This window comes from Panthera leo, chromosome B2 (assembly GCF_018350215.1).
Source record: "Panthera leo isolate Ple1 chromosome B2, P.leo_Ple1_pat1.1, whole genome shotgun sequence".
Taxonomy (NCBI): domain Eukaryota; kingdom Metazoa; phylum Chordata; class Mammalia; order Carnivora; family Felidae; genus Panthera; species Panthera leo.
This window is the reverse complement of record NC_056683.1, coordinates 13,718,140-13,739,109: the sequence shown is the minus strand read 5'-3', so window position 1 is coordinate 13,739,109 and position 20,970 is coordinate 13,718,140.

Genomic DNA, 20,970 nt, shown 5'->3' with positions numbered 1-20,970 from the left:
AAGTTCATCTCTTACATTTTAGCTTCTGCTAGTTATCAGTAGAGTGGAGAGACAAGAAGGGGGATTTCGTAATAGGATACTGCTGATCTTAACCACAACTTTCCAAGAAATACTGGAAGAAATAATATACTCATAATAATAATCAAAAATAGTGAAACGCTTTACTAATTTGTGATGTTCCTCATCTGGGTGTGTGCTCTGTAGGACTGAATCACGCTCTAAGTCATTTAGAAGTGGCCAGGAACTGGGGCGCCTGGGTGGCTCAGTCGGTTGAGCGTCCAACTTCAGCTCAGGTCACTATCTCGGGATCTGTGGGTTCGGGCCCCACGTCAGGCTCTGTGCTCACAGCTCAGAGCCCGGAGCCTGCTTCGGATTCTGTGTCTCCCTCTCTCTGCCCTTCCCCCTCTCACACTCTGTCTGTCTGGCTGTCTCTCTCTCTCTCACAAATAAATAAACATTAAAAAAGAAAAAATATATATATATAATAGAAGTGGCCAGGAACATAAGCATGATCCCCCTTCACAGACACATATTCCTTCATGAAAGGGAAACCTGATGAGGTGGTCTGTAGGCTCAAGAAGGAAATTGCATTTTCTTAAGTAAGAGACAACCTAATAACTATAAAACAGGAGGGAAAGTTTTAGTCATATGAATTAAATTTGGTAACAAAAAGGAAGTATTTTTAGACCTATCGTATGACAGAGTAGAGAAGGCACAATAACTTTCCTGGTTGTTCCATCAATAGGAAAGCGAAAGCATTCGGTTTAATTTACTAAACATTATAGAGTGTCTTCTATGTGGCAGACACCGGGCCAGGCCTGGCGTCGTAGAAATGAATGTGGCTGCCTCGAATGGACGCACAGTCCTACGAAGGAAGGGTGGTTTGGGCAAGCTGAGGTTTGGAGAAGGCTTCTGGGAGGAGCTCATTCCTGAGTAAGGGTTTGTCAGGGGGAAGCTTGCATGGGCAGAGCCACCAAGACATAAAATAGTGTGATGTTCACAGAGACAATACAGGAATTTACTAGTACAAGAGCAACAAAAGAGAGGAGTGGACGGGTAGGAAATGAGTTTGGAAAGGTAGGCAGAACCTGAAGATGTGTATGCCATTGTTTAGATTCTAATCTGTGTGTCGTGAGGAGGGGCCATGGAGGATATGAGACAAGGGCCAAATGAGTAGCATTTTTTTTTTACGTTTATTTGTTTATTTTGAGGGAGAGAGAAAGCGGGAGAGGGGCAAGGGCCAAATGAGTAGCATTTTTTTTTTACGTTTATTTGTTTATTTTCAGGGAGAGAGAAAGCAGGAGAGGGGCAGAGAGAGAGGGAGACACAAAATCTGAAGCAGGTTCCAGGCTCTGAGCCGTCAGTACAGAGCCCGACGCGGGACTCAAACCCACGAGCTGTGAGATCATGACCTGAGCCGTAGTCAGATGCTTAACCGAGCCACCCAGGCGCCTTGATCACGTGATTGTTTTGAAGGGGATGAGAATACGCCCCCTCAAAATATGCAATGTCGGCAAAAGGTTTTGAGCTGAAATCAGTTAAGCAGTAACAAACACAGAAAAAGCTCTTTGCCCTCTCTCTATCTGCCTAAAAGCAGGTGATAAATTTCCCTTTGTGAAGGTGTCCCCCCTCCCTTTCCCATACGAGCAGGAGGGAAACGAACATCGTCCCTAGAGACAGAAAGTCAGTAGGGAGATGGGTCTGTACAAACTTTACTAAAATAACCCTTATCTTTGATCAGTTTCCCACACATACTTACCTTCCCACAAATTTACCACCCTAGGAGCCCAAACCCTTTTCTTGTGTCACATCACTTCTCCATAAATTTGTCCCCTTTGTTAAGATGCTATATAAGCCCCATATTCTTTTTTTAAACTTTTATCTATTTAAGTGAGCTGTACACCCAATGTGGGACTCGAACACACGATCTCAAGATCAAGAGTCAGATGCTTTACCAACTGAGCCAGCCAGGTGCCCCTATAACCTCCGTATTCTAACCACCCTCTGCGTTACCGCTGAGTCTCCCCACATGTATGTGTGGTATGTGCATAAACAAACTTATTCTTATGTTCATCTTGATTTTGAATTCACATGCTCTAAGTACTAGACCTAAGAAAGAAGAGCGAAAAGGTTTTTTTTCCATCTTCCAGTTCCTACATTGAAGCCAGGCCTTCTACAGGGAAAAAAAAAATGGACATCTTAATAAAAGTGGACCCATGACAGGCACAGAGGAAGAAGTCCATGTGACGATAGAGACAAACCTGGGAGTTATGTGACCGCAAGCCAAGAAACACCTGGGGCCACCAGAAGCTAGAAAAAAACCAGGGAGGACTCTTCTCTAGAGCCTTCAGAGGAAGCATGACCTTGCCGTCACCTTGATATTGGATGCCTAGCTTCCAGAACCGTGGGAGAAGACATTTCTACGGTTTTCAGCCATCTAGTCTGTGGCACTTTGTCACCAAAGCCCTTGGGAAGTCATACCACCGCCATGCTATCCCTGTCTCTCTGAGGAAGACAATGAAGAGAACGATGTCAGAATTCCAGAAGGAGAGGCAGATTCTCGAGATGTCTTGTCCCACCCTTGGCACCCTTTGATAAAGTAAAAAGTAGGTGTCATTACACTAGGGACTAGTTGACATCCTGAACTAAGCAGCCGCAAACAAATTTAAGCGACCAAACTAAAACTTTTTAAACACTTAATTTTTAAAAAGTGGAGCTGTGTGGCATCTGGCTGGCTCAGTCAGTAGAGCATGCGACTCTTGATCTCAGGGTTGCAGGTTTGAGGCCCCACCTTGGGTGTAGAGATGACTTAAAAATAAAATCTTAAAGAAAAAACAAAAAAAAGTGGAGTTGTAACATAACAAGAATAAGAATCCAGGCTTAGCATTAAATAAACTCTCAGCCCAAATGATTTTTTTTTAATTTTTTTAATCTTTATCTATTTTTGAGACAGAGAGAGACAGAGTGTGAGTGGGGGAGGAACAGAGAGAGGGAGACACAGAATCCGAAGCAGGCTCCAGGCTCCAAGCTGTCAGCACAGAGCCCGATGCGGGGCTCGAACTCACAAACCGTGAGATCATGACCTGAGCTGAAGTCGGACGCTTAACCGACTGAGCCACCCAGGTCCCCCTTAGCCCAAGTGATTTTAAACAAGATATGTAACCTCCCTAAATTTTAGGCTCCTTATTTATAAAACATGACCAAAATCCAGTTCACAGAATTGTTAAAGAATTAAATGAGATGATGTTCACAAGCACTGCACTAATTATAATTCACTGGTTCAAATATTAGAAACCCAGTTAAAGGGGCACCTGGGTGGCTCAGTCGGTTGAGTGTCCGGCTTCAGCTCAGGTCACGATCTCACGGTTCATGAGTTCAAGTCCCACATCCGGCTCGCTGCTGTCAGCGCAGAGCCTGCTTCAGATTCTCTGTCCTCCTCTCTCTGCCCCTTCCCCACTCGCACTCCCTCTCTCTCAAAAATAAATAAACATTAAAGAAAGAAAAGAAAGAAACCTAGTTAAAATTAGCTTTTTAAAAAAAGTTTATCGGCTCCTGTAAACTGGGAAGTCCATGGACTTTTCAGGCCCATCCTGAAAAGATACAGGTGCTTCTCCTGATCAACAATTCTTGATCTTTCTCTCCTCTCTCTTCTTTTCTTGGCTATTCTTTACTCTGTGTATTGGTTTCTCTCTCACAATAAGCTTCTATCTTAAGAAAAATGTCCCCTGGGGCACCTGGGCAGCTCAGTTGTGTGAGCACCCAACTTCAGCTCGTGCCCAAGTTCAGCTCGGGTCATGTTCTCACAAGTCTCGGGACTTGTGACTAAGAGCCCCACGTCAGGCTCTGTGCTCACAGAACAGAGCCCGGAGCCTGCTTCAGATTCCGTGTCTCCCTCTCTCTCTGCCCCTCCCCCACTCACACAGCCTCTTTCTCTCTCAAAAATAAACATTGAAAAAAAAAAAGAAAAATGTCCCCTAATACTGTCGGTCACTCCGTGTCCTAGCCCTGCCACAGTCCTAGGAGAAAAAGAAAGCCCCTTCTCCCAGAGTCCACATATCATTCCCAGGGGAGAACGCCAATCGGACCTGTTTGAGTCACGTGCCTGCCTCCACTGCCAGAGTGAGGGGCAGGCCTGAGTGTTTGCTAGAGGACGGGATGACAGCAGTAATCCGTGCGAGTGACCCACACTCCAGGAGAGTTTTAAATCGCGTTGGATGGTGGTTTTATGTACGGGAAAATCATGCGTAGAAAAAACCTATGCACTTATGCCAACCTTTTATTTCTAGCGGAATTATGGGAGGTTCGTTTTGCTTCTTTACACCCTTCTGGATTTTCTAAATATTGCACAAAAGGATTTACCAATTTGGCAGTGAGGGGTTACAATGACAAAAACTAATCAGAAAAAGAAAATTTGTTGCTGATAAAACTGGGAAACCTACGAAGTCCCCACCAGGGAGCCTAGGATGTATCTCCATCTACCTGAAATGTAGGAGCATATCCGGGCCACTTCCAAGTTAAGATGTGATTAATTGTAATGTATCTGAGACAAAGTTGTGTTTGGATGGAAATGGGGAGAGTGAGAACCCCGTGGTAGAAAGGGCAAGGGGTTTTGCCCAGCTCCCACAGAAAGGAATGCTAGTACCTTTGTTGATCGAGGTAGCCTGATGCTTAAGGGAGGGTCCCCATTCCAATGGGTTGGATGTTACTGGATCTATCAAGAAAGAAAGAGGGTAGAAGGGGGTGGGTGGTACCACCTCTAAGGGGTCTGCTTGCTCTTCTCCCCTTTGCTCTCATTCCTTGCTCTCCAGAACTGAGCCAAGAGGCACCTATTTATTCTAGAGATGGATAACATTGTTCTCTGGCCAGGATACATTCCAGCTGAAATCCACAAACTAGGATAAGGAAGGGAAAATCATTTCTCCCCTACCCTTCTAGGTTCTGTGACTGAGAACTCCCTACCCCCACCACAGTAAGAAACAGATTAACAAGAGAAAAAAAAAATTGAATACCATATAAACCTCACATATCCATGGGACATACCCAGGAAAACTAAGTAAAACTCCCCAACATGGCCAAAGCCACCACCTTAAATATCATCTTCAGTTAAAGAAAAAAGAAAGATATTTAGGAAGGGAGATTGGTTATGGAGATGTTAAAAAACAAAATTCAACTGAATCCATTTGAAGATGTAATTGGCTTTCTTCAAGAGTCATGAATCAGGCAGAATTCCGTCTCAGCAGATAGAAGGTTGCACCAAAGGAGCGGTACAAACGAGAAAACTTCTATAGGCAGGAGGAGGCAGGGCAAGGAAGTTATTCTAGCAAAGAGTGGATTGTTTCAAGCGAGGTCACCATCCTTTGGGAGAAGACAGGGGTGTCTATCAGGCAGATTACCTCCCTAGTGCTGACCAGGTAATTCTAGATTGACTGGTAAAGGCCACATTCTTGGGAGAGGCTGAAACTGTAAGTAGGTTGGGTTTTCATTTTTTGTGTTTTTTTTTTTAAGCTTATTTATTTTGAGAGAGAGAGGGAGCACACCCACTAGCAGGGGAGAGGCAGAGAGAGAGAGAGGAAGAGACAGAATCCCAAGCAGCCTCCGGCTGTCAGCACACAGCTAGACGTGGGGCTCAAACTCGTGAACCATGAGATCATGACCTGAGCCAAAATCAAGAGTGGGACGCTTAACCAACTGAGCTACCCAGACACCCCATGCAAGTAGGTTAGGTATTAAGTCTTGGTTTCCTGATATGGGGTTTAGCACAAGTGACTCCATTTTGGACCTGTTGTTTCTCTTTTTAAACAATTCTCCCACTTCGATCAGTGTCTCTTCTTAACTGAGAGATGTGATCAAAATTTAAGACGTTAGCGCCAGTCCCAGATACTGCTCTGAAGTCTCACTTGCTGATTTTGTGTGTGTGTGTGTGTGTGTGTGTGTGTGTGTGCGCACGTGATCTTCTGTGTGATATTCACAGGTCATGACATTTTTTGTGGAATCTGCGTAGTATTCACAAGTTGCAACTTTGGGCTCACTGTTTTTAAGTCGGTTATTCTCTCCATTCCCTTTTTGATATTCCAGTTTTAGAGGCATCATTTGCTTGGTGGTTGGTTGCTGCAAACATACATTTAAAGCTTTGGAGGGACACCTGGGTGGCTCGGTCAGTTGAGCGTCCGACTTCAGCTCAGGTCATGATCCTGCGGTTTGTGGGTTCAAGCCCCACGGCAGGCTCTGTGCTGACAGCTTGGAGCCTGGGGCCTGCTTCGTGTTCTGTGTCTCCCTCATCTCCCTGCCCCTTCCCTACTCACATTCTGTCTCTCTCTCTTTCTCAAAAACAAATAAACATAAAAAAATTATAAAGCTTTTGAGAGAGTACAGTGCAACAGGGGACTACTATGATTATTATTAGCAAGATAATTCCCAATGTTTGGAGTGCACTTCATGGCCCCCAACACTGAAACCTGTCAAAATCGATTAAGTCAAAGAAAGACTCTGTTGAAGGGGTCACCTTTTTAAGCCAAGTGGCTTGTTCAGTGATCTTAAGTAACTGAGATTCAACTTCCCCAGAGTGCTAATCCAGGCTCAGCAAGTGGTCTTGGCCACAGCACAGACACCCCCTTGCTTAGCTAAAAGGTAATCGAGGGCGGGGCACCTGGCTGGCTCAGTTGGTGGAGCGTGATACTCTTGATCTTAGGGTTGAGTTCAAGCCTTACTATGTTGGGTGTAGAGATACTTAAAATTAACACCTTAAAAAAATGGGGCGCGTAGTGGCTCAGTCGGTTGAGCATCCAACTTCAGCTCAGGTCGTGATCTTGCGATTCATGAGTTTGAGCCCCGCATCAGGCTTGCTGCTGTCAGCATGGAGCCCACTTTGGATCCTCTCCCCCCACACACCCCACCCCTGCTCTGTCTCTGCCCCTCCACTGGCGCTCTCTCTCTCTCTCTCTCAAAAGTACATAAAGATTAAAAATAATAATAAGGGTTATGCCTGAGAATCTAAAAACTTTGCTAGGCAGCTATTGCTTTAGTAGCAAACTCTAAAACTATTGAAAGTGATACTTTCAATAGTTAAGGAGAGATCTCTAATTATAGACTCATTTACATTTACTCCTAACCAGGAAAGTAGGGCCCTGCCAAAGGAAGTGAATTCTGAATCACAAAAGCCTCCTGGTAGTTTCTTTGTAACCTGACAATATAAACTCAGGAGAGGCAGCCAACAAGGTGTAACAGTTAAGGCCGCAGTTGGATAACCTAAGAGGCATCCTTAGTTATGCACCAGGCGTCTAGGAATCATAGGTCCAAGGAGGATGCTAACCAACCACCACAGACAAAAATACATTCTCTCTGGACACAGACCACTTCTGCTAAGGTGGCACAGTTAATGGACAGATGGGAGTTTTTGATGACAAATCCAGAAGTCTGAAAGGCCCCTTAGCAGTTGCCTGGATGATGAAGAGAATAGTGTTATCTTTCCAGGCCAATGGCAGATTAAAGAACAGAAAGAAAGAACAGAAAGAACAGAAAGAAAGAACAGAAAGACCACTTGGGTGGAAGTGGTCTACGTCAATGTCAACTACTCCTCTTCCTTATCAGTTTGGTTCAGAGGTCTCCAGCGCCTGCGTGGGACCAGATGTCAGGCGGAGACTTCTTCAGCTGTGCGGTGTGTACCCAAGGTTCAAGTCCGTGCAGTTTAGCCGCAATCTGGGTAGTGAGCAGGACTTGGTAAAGTCCCCTCCAAAGAGATTCAAGGATAATCTTTGTTCTTAGTTGGGGGGGGGGGGGGGAACAGAAAGCAAGAAAATGAGAAGACTGGAGAAAATTGCAAATATTAGTTTGGAGAGTCATAACCAGATATTTGAGGAAACTAGAATTTCAGATCTACTCCAGTTTACAGGTATATAAAAAACCCTCAAAGCCAACAGGATTAGAATGTTCTATCTATAAAGGTACTAACAATTGTCTCCATTATTTTTTCCAAAGATAATCACAGTAGCACTCATTTGTTTGCATTAAACATGACCTGATTGTTTATATTAGTATATCATGAATAGTGATTGGCCATGTAAGCTCTTTTTAAGATGACTTTGCTGGACATTTTCATGAGGAATCCAAGCAGTTGTTTAAAACTGTCTGGTCATGTCTTAGTGTAAGGATATCTCTCTCAAATATGACATTCTAGTCCAAGTCTTGGTGATATAGCCAGTGTTTCCAATTGTGTCCTGTGACAGAGAGAAAAACCTCTTATTGAACTTGTGCAAATAACTAACCATATTGTCATAAAAAGAATACTGCAGAGATTCTGAATTCTGGGAGTGCCTGGGTGGCTCTATCAGCTAAGCATCTGACCTTGGCTCAGGTCATGATCTTGCGGTTCATGAGTTCGAGCCCCACGTCGGCTGTGCTGACAGCTCAGAGCCTGGAGCCCACTTTGGATTCTGTGTCTCCCTCTCCCTCCCTCCCCTGCTCATGCTTTGTCTCTGCCTGTCAAAAATAAATAAGCATTTCAAAAAAATTTTTTTAATTAAAAAAAAAAGAGTTTCTGAATTCTGGAGGAAACAGGTAGGGAGAAAAAGTAAATATTTCATCTTTGTTTACAAAGATATACTTTACCAAATTTCTGTAAGTCATACATAGCTTAAGAGAAAAGATGTCCGTAAACCTGGGAAAATAAAACATTGAGGAAACAGGTCATAAAAATTACAATCAGCCTCCTCAGTTTATTCAGACCCATGTAATTAATACTTGCTCTGCTTGAATCCATTTCTTGCCATTAGTTCTGGAAATTTTTACCTAGTTAAGAGTTATGATCTGAGAGTTATCAGAAGCCTGTACTTGCCAAAGTTGTTTCCATGAATCCCCTAAAGATGAAGCACTTTTGCAGGAACACTTTTGCAAAAAGCATCTCAGTAAAATAATAACTGTAAATGATGTCCCCAAATAAACACACACACACACACACACACACACACACACACACAAACCCAAAACAAAAAAAACCTTGGAATTGTCCATGGTTAAAGATCTGAGGAGAGTTCACTATAAAACAGCAGAACACTTACATTCCTATACAAATTCAACAAAAAGAAGACTTAGTATTCTTTCTTGGCAATGCTTCCCATCTAATTTAACATATCAAATAAGCCTGAAATTATTTTATTTATTTATTTATTTATTAAAAAAAATTTTTAATGTTTATTTATTTTTAAGAGAGAGAGAGATAGAGCACAAGTGGGGTAGGAGCAGAGAGAGAGGCAGACACAGAATCTGAAGCAGGCTCCAGGCTCTGAGATGTCAGCACAGATCCTGATGGGGGGCTAGAACTCACAAACTGTAAGATCACGACCTGAGCCGAAGCCAGAGGCTCAATCGACTGAGCCACCCAAGTCCCCCAAATAAGCCTGAAGTTAGTATCTTCTCTTTTTACAAAGGAGAACAAATCTTTTCAGATGTTCCAGGGACCCTTTGGAAAATCCCAATGGTAGTTCAAGGTCAAAAAGACTTCATTTACAATTTGATTTTGGGGGGGGCACCTGGCTGGCTCATTTGGAAAAGTATATGACTCTTGATCTTGGGGTTGTGGGTCCAAGCCCCACATTGGGTGTAGAGATTACTAAAAAAAAAAAAAAAAAAAAAAAAAAAAAAATTAAAAACACTAAAAAAAAAGCTTAAAAATTTGATTTGGGGAAGTTTTTCAAGAATATCAGAAGACTTAAACACTTGATTAATAGGGCCACAGATTATTATAAAACAATACCTAATTATTTATTTGACCAAAATGGCAATAAAATATTTCAAAGGCAATTATGGAAGGTTACATAGTTGTGGACACAACTTAGCTGCTAATATTGAGAAGACTCAGACTCAGTTCTCTTAAGTAATCAGAGACCTGATGATAAAAATAACAAAACGCTCAGGAAATATTTCAATAAAACATAAGATCTTTGTCCTCTAGATAGATTGCCTTAAAGAAAAGCCTTTCATAATATTTTATCAAGAGCAGATCAATAGTCCAAGACACCTTGTCCTAACAGAAAAACAAAATCTAATTTTGAATCAGTTTACTTTTTATATCAATACCATTTCTTATTCAGATAAATTCATTTTAATCTCAGCCATCCTGACTACACATAAAATTCCTTTCTCAGGAGATTCCTCTTTCACAAACTGTACAGCTTTTTTTTTTTTTTTTTTTTTTTTACCTTACACATCAGATTTGGTCCTATGTTTTTCCTCTTTCCCATTCTTGTTTTAGGACAAAATTGCTTTCTTCTCCCTCAACAAAATGCACCTCCATTCCTCATAACTTTCTTTTACCAAAAACACACATCCTACATTCTTTGCGTACAGAGTTGTTTCCCTTATTATTTCTAGTAGCCTTAAACAATTGTGAATGAGATGTTACTGACAAATTAATGAGTATGTTTCACAATTCCTGAAAGTATATTTTTCTCATAGTAAATTTTCCACTGTGGCACAAAACATGTTTAACAATAGACCCAAATAACTTTAGTTCTTCTGTAAAGGAAGCCAAAAATAAATAAACCTATTGTCACTAATGTTTCAATATTTTGTCTTACTTGAGAAATACCTAGATATTAAATAACTATCCATCATTTAACTTAACATAGCAAAACCTTAAGATTTCAGGTCACTAAAATGATGGGAAAACTAAAAAGTTTACCTAAACATTTTTATCCCACTTAAATTTATTTCATTCACTTGTTCTCAACAATTATGATTAGATTATTTATGAAAATTTCATCATACCATACTTTCTTGGCTGACAAATTTTGAAACAGGGACAAAATGCAATTATTTGACTAGTAAAGCAAGGGAGAATAAACACTGTACATCTGCATCACTTTTAACACTAACAATTCTGAAGACTTAGCCAATTTAATTAATCCAAATTTAAACTGGCTTTTATTTAACAAAGATTATGTCAGATCACATGAGCTTGAAAAATATCTGGGTTAGTTTTTCTTATATTTCTGAGAATTTTAGGAATATTTAATTCATATAAGAATTTAGCTTTCCAAAGGCCACTTAAATAGTGTTGTTTACAAATTAATTTAAATAATACCATCCATAGGCAGAAACTTATCCTACATCTACAACATACGTACATAGACACACACGAACATACATGCAGACACAGAGACCGTATACCTTCTATTTCAAAATCTAAGCCATGAATCAGGTACATTAAAGACAAAACTCACTAGTTATAAAATGAAAGTTGGGTCCAACCTGTATTTCTGGCAGATGTAATAAGTTAAGGCTACATGATTGGATGGGCAAAGTTTTTTTTACCAGTATTTGTGGGGAACACACTTAAAGATTTTCTATTCTCTTAAGCTTCAAATCACTTTTTCCCCTTTTGTTTTTCTTCTGATAAGAATTAACCTCTCTGAAGTTTGCACTTCAAGGAGATAGCCCAGATGAGAAGAGAGGGTTGCTGGAGAAGACCAGGTAGAACATTTACATTTCAAAGCCATGGGGAAAGAATGCACTGATCCTTTAAGAAGGATGTTTATTTCCTAAGGCCAGAATTTCTATCATACCTACAAGCCTTTGGACATGAATAGAGGAGGTTAATTGTTAAAAAAGGATAGGTGGGCTTTGAATTGTTTCCAGAGCTGCATTTCTGGTCTTGCAAATACTTGTACAATCAAGATAGGTGCTTCTAATTCCTTCAAGCATTGGGTTGCAACTTAAAATAACATCATAGGTTGATCTACCCATCCAATCTTCTTACCTTCAGTTTGCTTTGTATATCAGGGAGATTTTCAGCTAAGATGGGAATCAAAAGATTTCTGTGTTCTGGATTTAGAGCTGCTTTGTCTTTGAAATGTCTTTGTATGTCTTATGTTTAGAATGTCTCTGAAATGTGGAATCCTTCCACAAAAGCTTTAGAGGGCCTATCTTTCCCTCTGGGTACATAGTTTTGTTTTAGCGTAGGGGAGAACACAGAGCTTGTCAGTTTTCAGGCAGTACTGAAGAATCCTCTCGGATGTAAGAGGGCTGGGTCTCCAAAGAGAGTGTAAAGGATACTACCTTCGCACAATCCAGAGTTCCTCCCAAAAATAGTCATAAGAAAGAACTGACAAGCTAGAGGACAATCTCTGTCCCAGGCAGGCAGAAAGCCAAAACAAGGTCTTTTTTTTTTAAGTTTTATTTATTGATTTTGAGAGAGAGAGAGAGAGAATAAGTGGGGGAGGAACAGAGAGAGAGGGGGAGAGAGAGAGAATCCCAAGCAGGCTCCACACTGTCAGTGCAGAGCCCAATGCAGGGCTCAAACTCACAAACCACTAGATAATGACCTGAGCTGAAATCAAGGGTCAGACGCTTAACCAACTGAGCTACCCAGACACCCCCCCCAAAACAAGTTCTTAGAACCCAAAATGAGAAAAGGAGGAAGGCAATTACTATACCTGACAGAGAAAGGATCCATGGGTCTGGATTTGGAAAGGAAGGGACAATGTGAAAAAAAAATTTTTTTAAGTAAGCTCCACACCCAACGTGGGGCTTGAACTCATGACCCTGAGATCAAGAGTTACATGCTCTACCGCCAGCCAGGTGCCCCAAGAATGTGAAATTCCATTTATTTATTTATTTATTTATTTATTTATTTATTTATTTTTAATTTTTTTTTTTAACGTTTATTTATTTTTGAGACAGACAGAGACAGAGCATGAATGGGGGAGGGTCAGAGAGAGAGGGAGACACAGAATCTGAAAAACAGGCTCCAGGCTCTGAGCACAGAGCCCGATGTGGGGCTCGAACTCACGGACTGAGAGATCATGACCTGAGCCGAAGTCGGACACCCAACCGACTGAGCCACCCAGGCGCCCCAAGAATGTGAAATTTTAATTTCTTCTCTCAACTGGGCACTATAGACAGAGATCTGGGAAAGCTGACGCTGGTAAGAATTCTCATTCTTCACTGGTTTCTGCCAGTGTTCCCAGGATCCCCCCTATAGCCTCTGATATCTACCAGAATTTGCTGAGATTATTCATTAATTTTAATTTTTGTTTCCCTTGGCTGTTTAAGGCAACAGTGTAGCAGTTTACCAGAAAATCCCTGAGTCTCAACTCCAGCAGGGGCCTACACAGGAGCTCTTCCTTGGGGGAGATAAAAAGCCATTCAATATTGATGAAGAATTTGCATAGAGTCCTAGAGAACAATCTCTTTTCCAGTGTCCCACCTGACTACAAATTGAGACATCAATTCCAGGGTTGGAGTTTTGATGATGGACCCCTAGGAGGATACAATGGAGGAGGCCTCGGTGTTTATTCTAGTTAACTTTTGTGTTTTTGACTTTTGCCATTTTTGCAGATACTTATAGCTTCTAGGACCATAGCCTTTGGACATAAGACAGGCAGGTGTGCTGAAGGTGGTGCCCTTCACTCTTTCGAGCTTATGTGTTCCGTTTTATTTTAGCTAAGACTTTGGGTATCTTGGAGCCAAACTAATACCTAATGGGGATATGCCATCGGGTTGGAGATTGTGTGGTGTTTTACAGTGTACCTCATTGCTTTGCACATTTTCCTGCAGTTAGAAGGTGACCTAGTGTCAATCTAACCCCTTCTGTGACCAACTTATCCTCACACAAGAGTGTCAAGTGCTCTAATACCACTTAAGTGCTCCACTCATGCCCACCAATTTTTGCAACTCTTTGACTTCTAAAATTCCCATTCACAATAGCCTTCATCTATACAAAACAAGACGAACGAGCATGTGCACCTTAACTCACCAGATGCAGCCAAGAGATATTACTACGGCCTGGCCAAGAGAAGGCCTTCTGCACACCACTGACAATTGTCAACATGGACCCTGAGACAGGGGAAAAGATTGAACCAGCAGACTCCAAAGAATAGGGACTCTGCAGACAGATTCCAAACAAATGGGGAATTGAAGCCTAAACCCACCAGCGACTCCCAACATGGAGTCTGAAGACAAAACCAAGGGTCGGGGATTTTCACTCAAATGGGGGAACTGTAGACTGAGCCAAGGCCTAGAGGTCCGCATTCCATGTGGAACCCTCTGACCACCTGCTAGCTCCAGCTGACCTGCCCTGGACTGGAAAGCCAATTCGACTGGGAGCTTGACACATAGAGAGTGGAGCTCAGAACTAAGAGGAACTTCCCCAGGGCCTTCAGAGGTGGTGAAAAAGACAGAGCTCAGAGGGCCCACTGGTACCACACCTGTGTTTCTCATTGCCCCTGAGCTGGCAAAAGCCGCCTTCGGTCCCACCAGTGCCACCAAATCTGCTAAAAAGCAAAAATCCAACGGAGTAAAAGATCTAATTGGCTTTCGTTTAATGAATTGGACACGAATTGGGCAACTTCCCATCTTAGCAGAAAGGAGCTCTGGGAAGCTGTACAAAATGGGAGACTTTCCCTGACTTACGATGGTTCGACGTGGGAGTTTTTGTCTTTTACAGTGGTATGAAAACTATACTCGTTCTGTAGGAACCATACTCCGAGTTTTCAATTTGGGTCTCTTCCCGGGTTAGCGATATACGAAAGGACACTCTTCTCCTGTGACTTGCAACAGTACCAGCAACCCCCGGCCCCCGACCAGCCACGTCATCGCGAGGAGGCCATCCTGCACCCATGCAACCATTCTGTTTTCCACTTGCAGTACAGCATCCCATAGGTTACAGTAGAGGGACACCTGGGTGGCTCAGTAGTTAAGCATAGGACTTCGGCTCAGGTCATGATCTCACGGCTCGTGAGTTGGAGCCCCGCGGCGGGCTCTGTGCTGGCGGCTCGGAGCCTGGAGCCTGCCTCCGATTCTGTGTCTCCCTCTCTCTCTGCCCACCCCCCCACTCGTGCTTTGTCTCTCCCTCTCTCTCAAAAATAAATAAACATTGGGGCGCCTGGGTGGCGCAGTCGGTTAAGCGTCCGACTTCAGCCAGGTCACGATCTCGCGGTCCGTGAGTTCGAGCCCCGCGTCAGGCTCTGGGCTGATGGCTCGGAGCCTGGAGCCTGCTTCCGATTCTGTGTCTCCCTCTCTCTCTGCCCCTCCCCCGTTCATGCTCTGTCTCTCTCTGTCCCAAAAATAAAATAAAAACGTTGAAAAAAAAAAAAAAAAAAAAAAAAAATTTAAAAATAAATAAACATTGAACAAAAATTTTTAAGAAAAGAAATTACATTCCATATTCAACATTTGATTACGAAGGAAGCCTTATGTTAGATGATTTTGCCCAACGTAGGCTAATGTAAGAGTTTGGAGCACATTTAAGGTAGGCTAGGCTGAACCATGATGTTTACTAGTTTAGGTGTAGCAAATGCATTTTTTAAATTATGATTTTTTTCAACTTATGATAGGTTAATCTGGATGTAAGCCCATCTCCGGCGAGGAAGATCTATACAGGCAGAAGGAGGAAGGACAAAGACATTATTACAGCAGAGTGGATTGTTGCAAACAAGGTCACCGTCCTTTGGGGGAAGGAAGGAGTCCAACCGGCAGATTACCTCTCTGGTGCCGACCTGGTAATCCCAGATTGACCGGTTGAAGGGCACATTCCCAGGAAAGGCTGAAACTGCAGTTAGGATAGGTATCAAGTCTTCGTTTGCTGATGTGAGGTGTAGCACAAGTGACTCCATTTTGAGTCTGTTGTTTCTTTTTTAACAGGTTAGCAGGAAGCGGACAGTAAGGTTGTTCTACAGGTGTAAGTGTGGCCCCTTCTCCATTGATGAGAGTTTCTTGTAATTTATTGCCATCCTTCTCTTCCTGGCACAGACAGGGAGAGACCCTACGAATGGAGATTTCCCTTATAAACGTCAGTTTCTCTTACCAGAGGGTAAATTCGACTTTAGGGCTTCTCCTGTGTCTGCTTTTTCTCAAAAATAATCAGCTCAAAATAATCCTTATGCCAAAGAAGCATATTCTGGGGTGGCATATTCTGCTGCCTTTGACTGGCATTTTCATTTTTGTATCTCCAAGAAAGTAGCGGTGGGGGGGGGGGGACCCCGGGGCTTACAGTGCACAGGGTGGGGGAGTGGGATGAGATGAGGGCAATGTAGTTAGGCAGTGATTGGCTGGCAGAGTGTGGATGATTCCCAGGGAGAGGGAAAGCCAGTACCTGAACTTGGGTTCCCTGAAAAAGCAGAGCCTGGAATAAAAACCTATGTGCAGGCAGCTTATTTGGAGTGACCCCAGGAAAGAGGAGAGAGCCAGAGCTCAAGACAGGGGAGAAGGAAAAAGCCAGGTGGAAGGTTGCCCCTTACAACAGAAGCAAGCAGAACTTCTTCCTCCATTTCCTAGGAATCACAAAGCAAGCAAGCCTCTGAGAATTCTCATCCTGATGAACTAGAGCTGGGGCCCTTTAATCCTTTGCCTCAGGCTTTGTAGTATCGGCAAAGGCAAAGGTGGAGGACTCCCCAGGCAGGAAGCAGGGAGCCCTCCCCAGGCAGGAAGCAGGGAGCCCTCCGGAACAGGTGTGCCCAGCGGGTGGCCACTGTGTGATGAATCCACTGGAAGCCCACCTGGGGCTGGCCACCCCAGCCAGCCCCAGCTGAACTCCCAAGAGTCTAGAGGTGAGGATGTATCTCCTACAGAGAGTCTTGGGCAGAGGAACGAGGGCGCCCAGTTGTTTCTAATAAGATCATTCTGGCTGCGGCTTGGAGACTAGCCTCGAGGACAACAAGGGTGGAAATGGAGACCAGCCCGAGAAGGTCTTGGGGTGGTCCTGGTGAGAAGTGAGGATATCGTTAAAAGCTGACTTCCCAACACAGCCTGTTGACAAGCTTTCTCCGGTAAAGTAGAACAAAACGCTGGCAGTGTCTTAGAAGGAGAAACGCAAAGTAGAATTGTTGCGAATTTGAAGTTTGGTTTAGGGCCGGTTTTTTAGGTATGGAGTCTCGATTAGAATCAGGGAAAAATCATGATATCACAACTTAGGATGTTGAAACTAGCAAGAGGAGAGTTTTGTTTTCAAAGATTTTATTTTGGGGGCACCTGGGTGGCTTAGACGGTTAAGCTCCGGTCACAATCTCCTAGTTCGTGAGTTCAAGCCCTGCGTTGGGCTCTCTGCCGTCAGCACAGAACCCGCTTCAGATCTTCCGGCCCCCTCTCTCTCTGTCCCTCCCCTGCTGGTTCTCTCTCTCAAAATAAATAAATAAACTTAAAAAAAAAAAAAAGATTTTACTTTTATGTAGTCTCTACACCCAACATGGGGCTTGAACTTACAACCCTGAGATCAAGAGTTGCATGTTTTACTGATTAAGTCAGCCCCACAAGGGGAGAATTTTAAGGCAAGGGGTTCAAAGAATTTTGAGGCATAAAATGTCTGTTGATACTTTATATTGCAAATTGAGTGGATCTTTCTAGAAGTTCCTGTAAGGAACAATCAAGCTATTTGCCTGGGCGAGTGTCTTTTGAAAGAGTAAAGTCACATTCATGTGGACGTCTCTGGGAGTCAGGTCCTTAGGACATTTCTGAGTGAGGGTAAATGTTTTTCCTTCTCGGTGCCTTGTTCCAAAGAGGTAGCCCTGAGGATAGAGAGAAGTGAATGGATTCTGAACATATTTCAGAGGCGGGAAAAACAGGGCTTCCTGTTGTACCAGATGTGTGAGACACACAGAAGAATCAACAACACCTAGAAATCTCACTAAGACAAGTTTGGGCTAGAGGCATAAATTTGGATACCATTAGGACACAATTATTATTTAAAGCTAATGGAATGCATGAAGTTGCCTACTGAGAGCTTCATTCTCCCAGTGTCTGTGTATCATTAGAAAGATAAAAGAAAAGGGTCCACCGACCCTAACCACCGTTAGGGTTAGGGTTAGGGTTAGGGTTAGGTCCGGGGTGTTCCTAATATTCAGAGGCCAGGTAGTGTGTCGAGTCAGAATGTATTTAATGGTAAACAACAGAAAATACTGGTAGGGCGTCTGAAACAGACAGGGGTGTGTTCTCACGGAACGTGAAGTCTGGAGCTGAGCAACCCGGCTCCAGTTAACAGCTGAGCAGTTATCCTTGTGGGGACCCAAGTTCTTCTGTCTTCCCCGTCTGCCATCTTGCGTGTAGGTCTCTCTCCTCGAGCTCGGCCTCAGGGTCACAAGACAGTAATTGCACCTTTAGACATGCAACCACAATTCGGGTAGAAAGGAGGAGTGACAGGGGGCAAATTAGCTCCTTTTTCTCCAGGAATAAAGGCTGTCCCAGAAGCCTTTACTCAGCTGACTTCTTTGCTGGCCAGAACTATAACACACATCCACCTCTAACACCAAGTGAGTCCAGAAAAGGAAGTATTTTTAGCCGGGGACTTTGCTGCCCTGACACTGGGGGGTTTATTTGTAAGGAAGAAGAAAGGAATGGCTGTCACATCAGCAGCTGGTAGTATGTGCCACCAGCAGATAAGAAGGACCCTCGAAGTAGACCAAGGGTGACAAAGGATGAAGAAGGAAAACAAGGAGAGGGTGTGGTGTCCCAACAACCAAAGGAAGAGGGTCTTTCGAGAAGGAGGGAGAGATCGACTGGGTCAAATATTCCTGAAAAGCCTGACAAAGATGAGGTAGGGGGGCAGGTCCACTGGATCTGGCGACATGGAGGTCACTGGGGACGATGACAAGAGCAGGTTCTGTGACCAGATGGGCATGGAAGTCCAGGGGAAGTATGCTAAGGAGAGGACGGGATGTGAGGTAAGGGCTTTTAGAAGTTTGACCTTGAAAGGGGTAGTTGGGGGAGGAGAAAAAGGAGGAAAAAGGGAAGGATGGAAAATACTGTCGGAGCTAAAACACGCTCAATCGGTTGAGCGTCCGACTTCGACTTGGGCCATGATCTCATGGTTTTGTGGGTTCGAGCCCCGCGTCGGGCTCTGCACTGATGGGTCAGAGCCCGGAGCCTGCTTCCGATTCTGCGTCTCCCTCTCTCTCTGCCCCTCCCCCGTTTGTGTTCTGTGTCTCTCTCACAAAAAAAAAAAAAGATAGCATAGGATGGAAAATACTGTCATTTTCCTGACTTACTGTCATCTCACTAAATTGTTTGGAGGCTACAACATAGATTAGATAGCTTTCATATCTATCTTGAAACCTTAAGCTTCAGAAGTGCATTTCTTCCCAAAGCCGTTATGGCACATAGCATGGTGCACAGACCAGGCTTGGAGTCAGAAGGGGTTCGATTTGAACCGTAATTCTGCCTCGCTGTGGGATCTTAAGCCGGTTGCTTAACCTCTCTGAATGTGTTTGCTCCGTAAGTAAAACGGGACAGTCGCGGCCACCTTGAAAGCTGTGACGTGGATGAATGTCAAGTGCCCGTCAGGGTGCCTGGCACATAAGTAAACCATCAAGACGCGATACTAACATTCTCCTGGCAGACGCAGATACAGCGTCTCTAGATCAAGGGTCCAGATGAAGTTCCCAAGAGACAGAGCAGATAACAAATGCTTAATAACGTTGATAATTTCCTCTGAGGCACAGCACGGGAAGACCACCGGGCTGCGTGCAGCCACGCCGCATAATCCATACGATCCAGGTTACTCCTTCGTGTTTCCCTATTTGTAAGGCAGCAGAAAATCAGGTACCCGCTTGTCTCTCTGAGGCTCAAAGTATAGCCAGAGGGCTGAGCAGCCGCTGAGCATCTGCCTCCTCCTTGAAATTCAGGGTCAGCAGGAGGACAGACCCGCCAGAAGATTCACAAGGGGAGACAGATCTTTGCAAGGCAGATGGGAGAACAAATATGAAGCAAGAAAATGTGTGGATGCGTGTGAATGACAAGGGACGGGCCACGAGAGCTCTCGCGTTAAGGGCGAGCTAGCTTCGTGGCATTATTGCTTTGTTACAACGATTACGAGTTCCGCCTCTATTAGGCTTGGTTCTTTGTCTGAAACTGGATGTGGGGAAAGGGCTGGGTCGGGGCGGGCGATTCGGAAGGAGTTCGTGGAGTGAAAAGACTCCAGTTTCTCTGTCCTGCGCACCACACTGAATGACTCCCGCCCCCCCACCCCCGCTCTCACAGCTCGGGGAGAATCACGGAGCCTTGGAGAAGACACCACTGGCTGATGGGGCTCTGGGAAGGGATCAGGGCCCCTGCCCTGCCCGACCCTGTGCTGGGCACAGCAGCAGAAAGATCCGCACCCGGGGTGCAAGTTGTGGCCCTGCCCCTTCGGCACCTGCTTACCTCAGGCTCGGTTCCTAACCTTCCAGGGCCTCAGAGTCTCCACCAGTAACGGAAGAAATAAAACCCACTTCGCGGTTTCATTACGGAGACTAAACTGAATCACATCCACAAGGGCCGGGTCAGTGCCCAGCACGCGGCCGGCGCTCAGACGTTTCTTCCCTTCCGAGCGCTTTCGGTGCCGTATGTCGTCTGTCCCCCTTTCTGGCATCTGTGTGCCCCACGCATACAGCCCTAGGGGTGGGATGCCACTTCGCGTATCACTCGGGTTCTCTGGGGAGCAGAAGCTACGATGGAGTTTCGCAGAGAACATTTGGGAAGAAAACAGGGCAGTGGCACGTGGCAGCCTGTGTAGGTAGAGCATGGGACTCTCCATCTCGGGGTGGTGAGTTCAAACCCCACGTTGGGCGTGGAGCCTATCTGGAGGGAAGGAAGGAAGGAAGGAGGGAGGGAGGAAAGAAGGTAGGAAGAAAGGGAGGGAGGGAGGAGGGAGGGAAGGAAGGAAGGAAGGAAGGAAGGGGAGAAGGAGGGAGGGAGGAGGGAAGGAGGGAGGGAAGGAAGGGAGGGAGGGAGGGAGGAGAGAAGGAGGGAGGGAAGGAAGGAAGGAGAGAGAGAGGGAGGGAGGAGGGAAGGTAGGAAGAAAGGGAGGGAAGGAAGGAGGGAGAGGGAGGGAGGAGGGAAGGAGGGAGGAAGGAGGGAGGGAAGGAAGGAAGGAGGGAGGGAGGAAGGAAGAAAGGGAGAGAGGAAGGGAGGAGGGAGGGAGGAAGGAGGGAGGGAAGGAAGGAAGAAAGGGAGGGAGGAAGGAGGGAGGGAGGGAAGGAAGAAAGGGAGGGAGGAAGGAGGGACGGA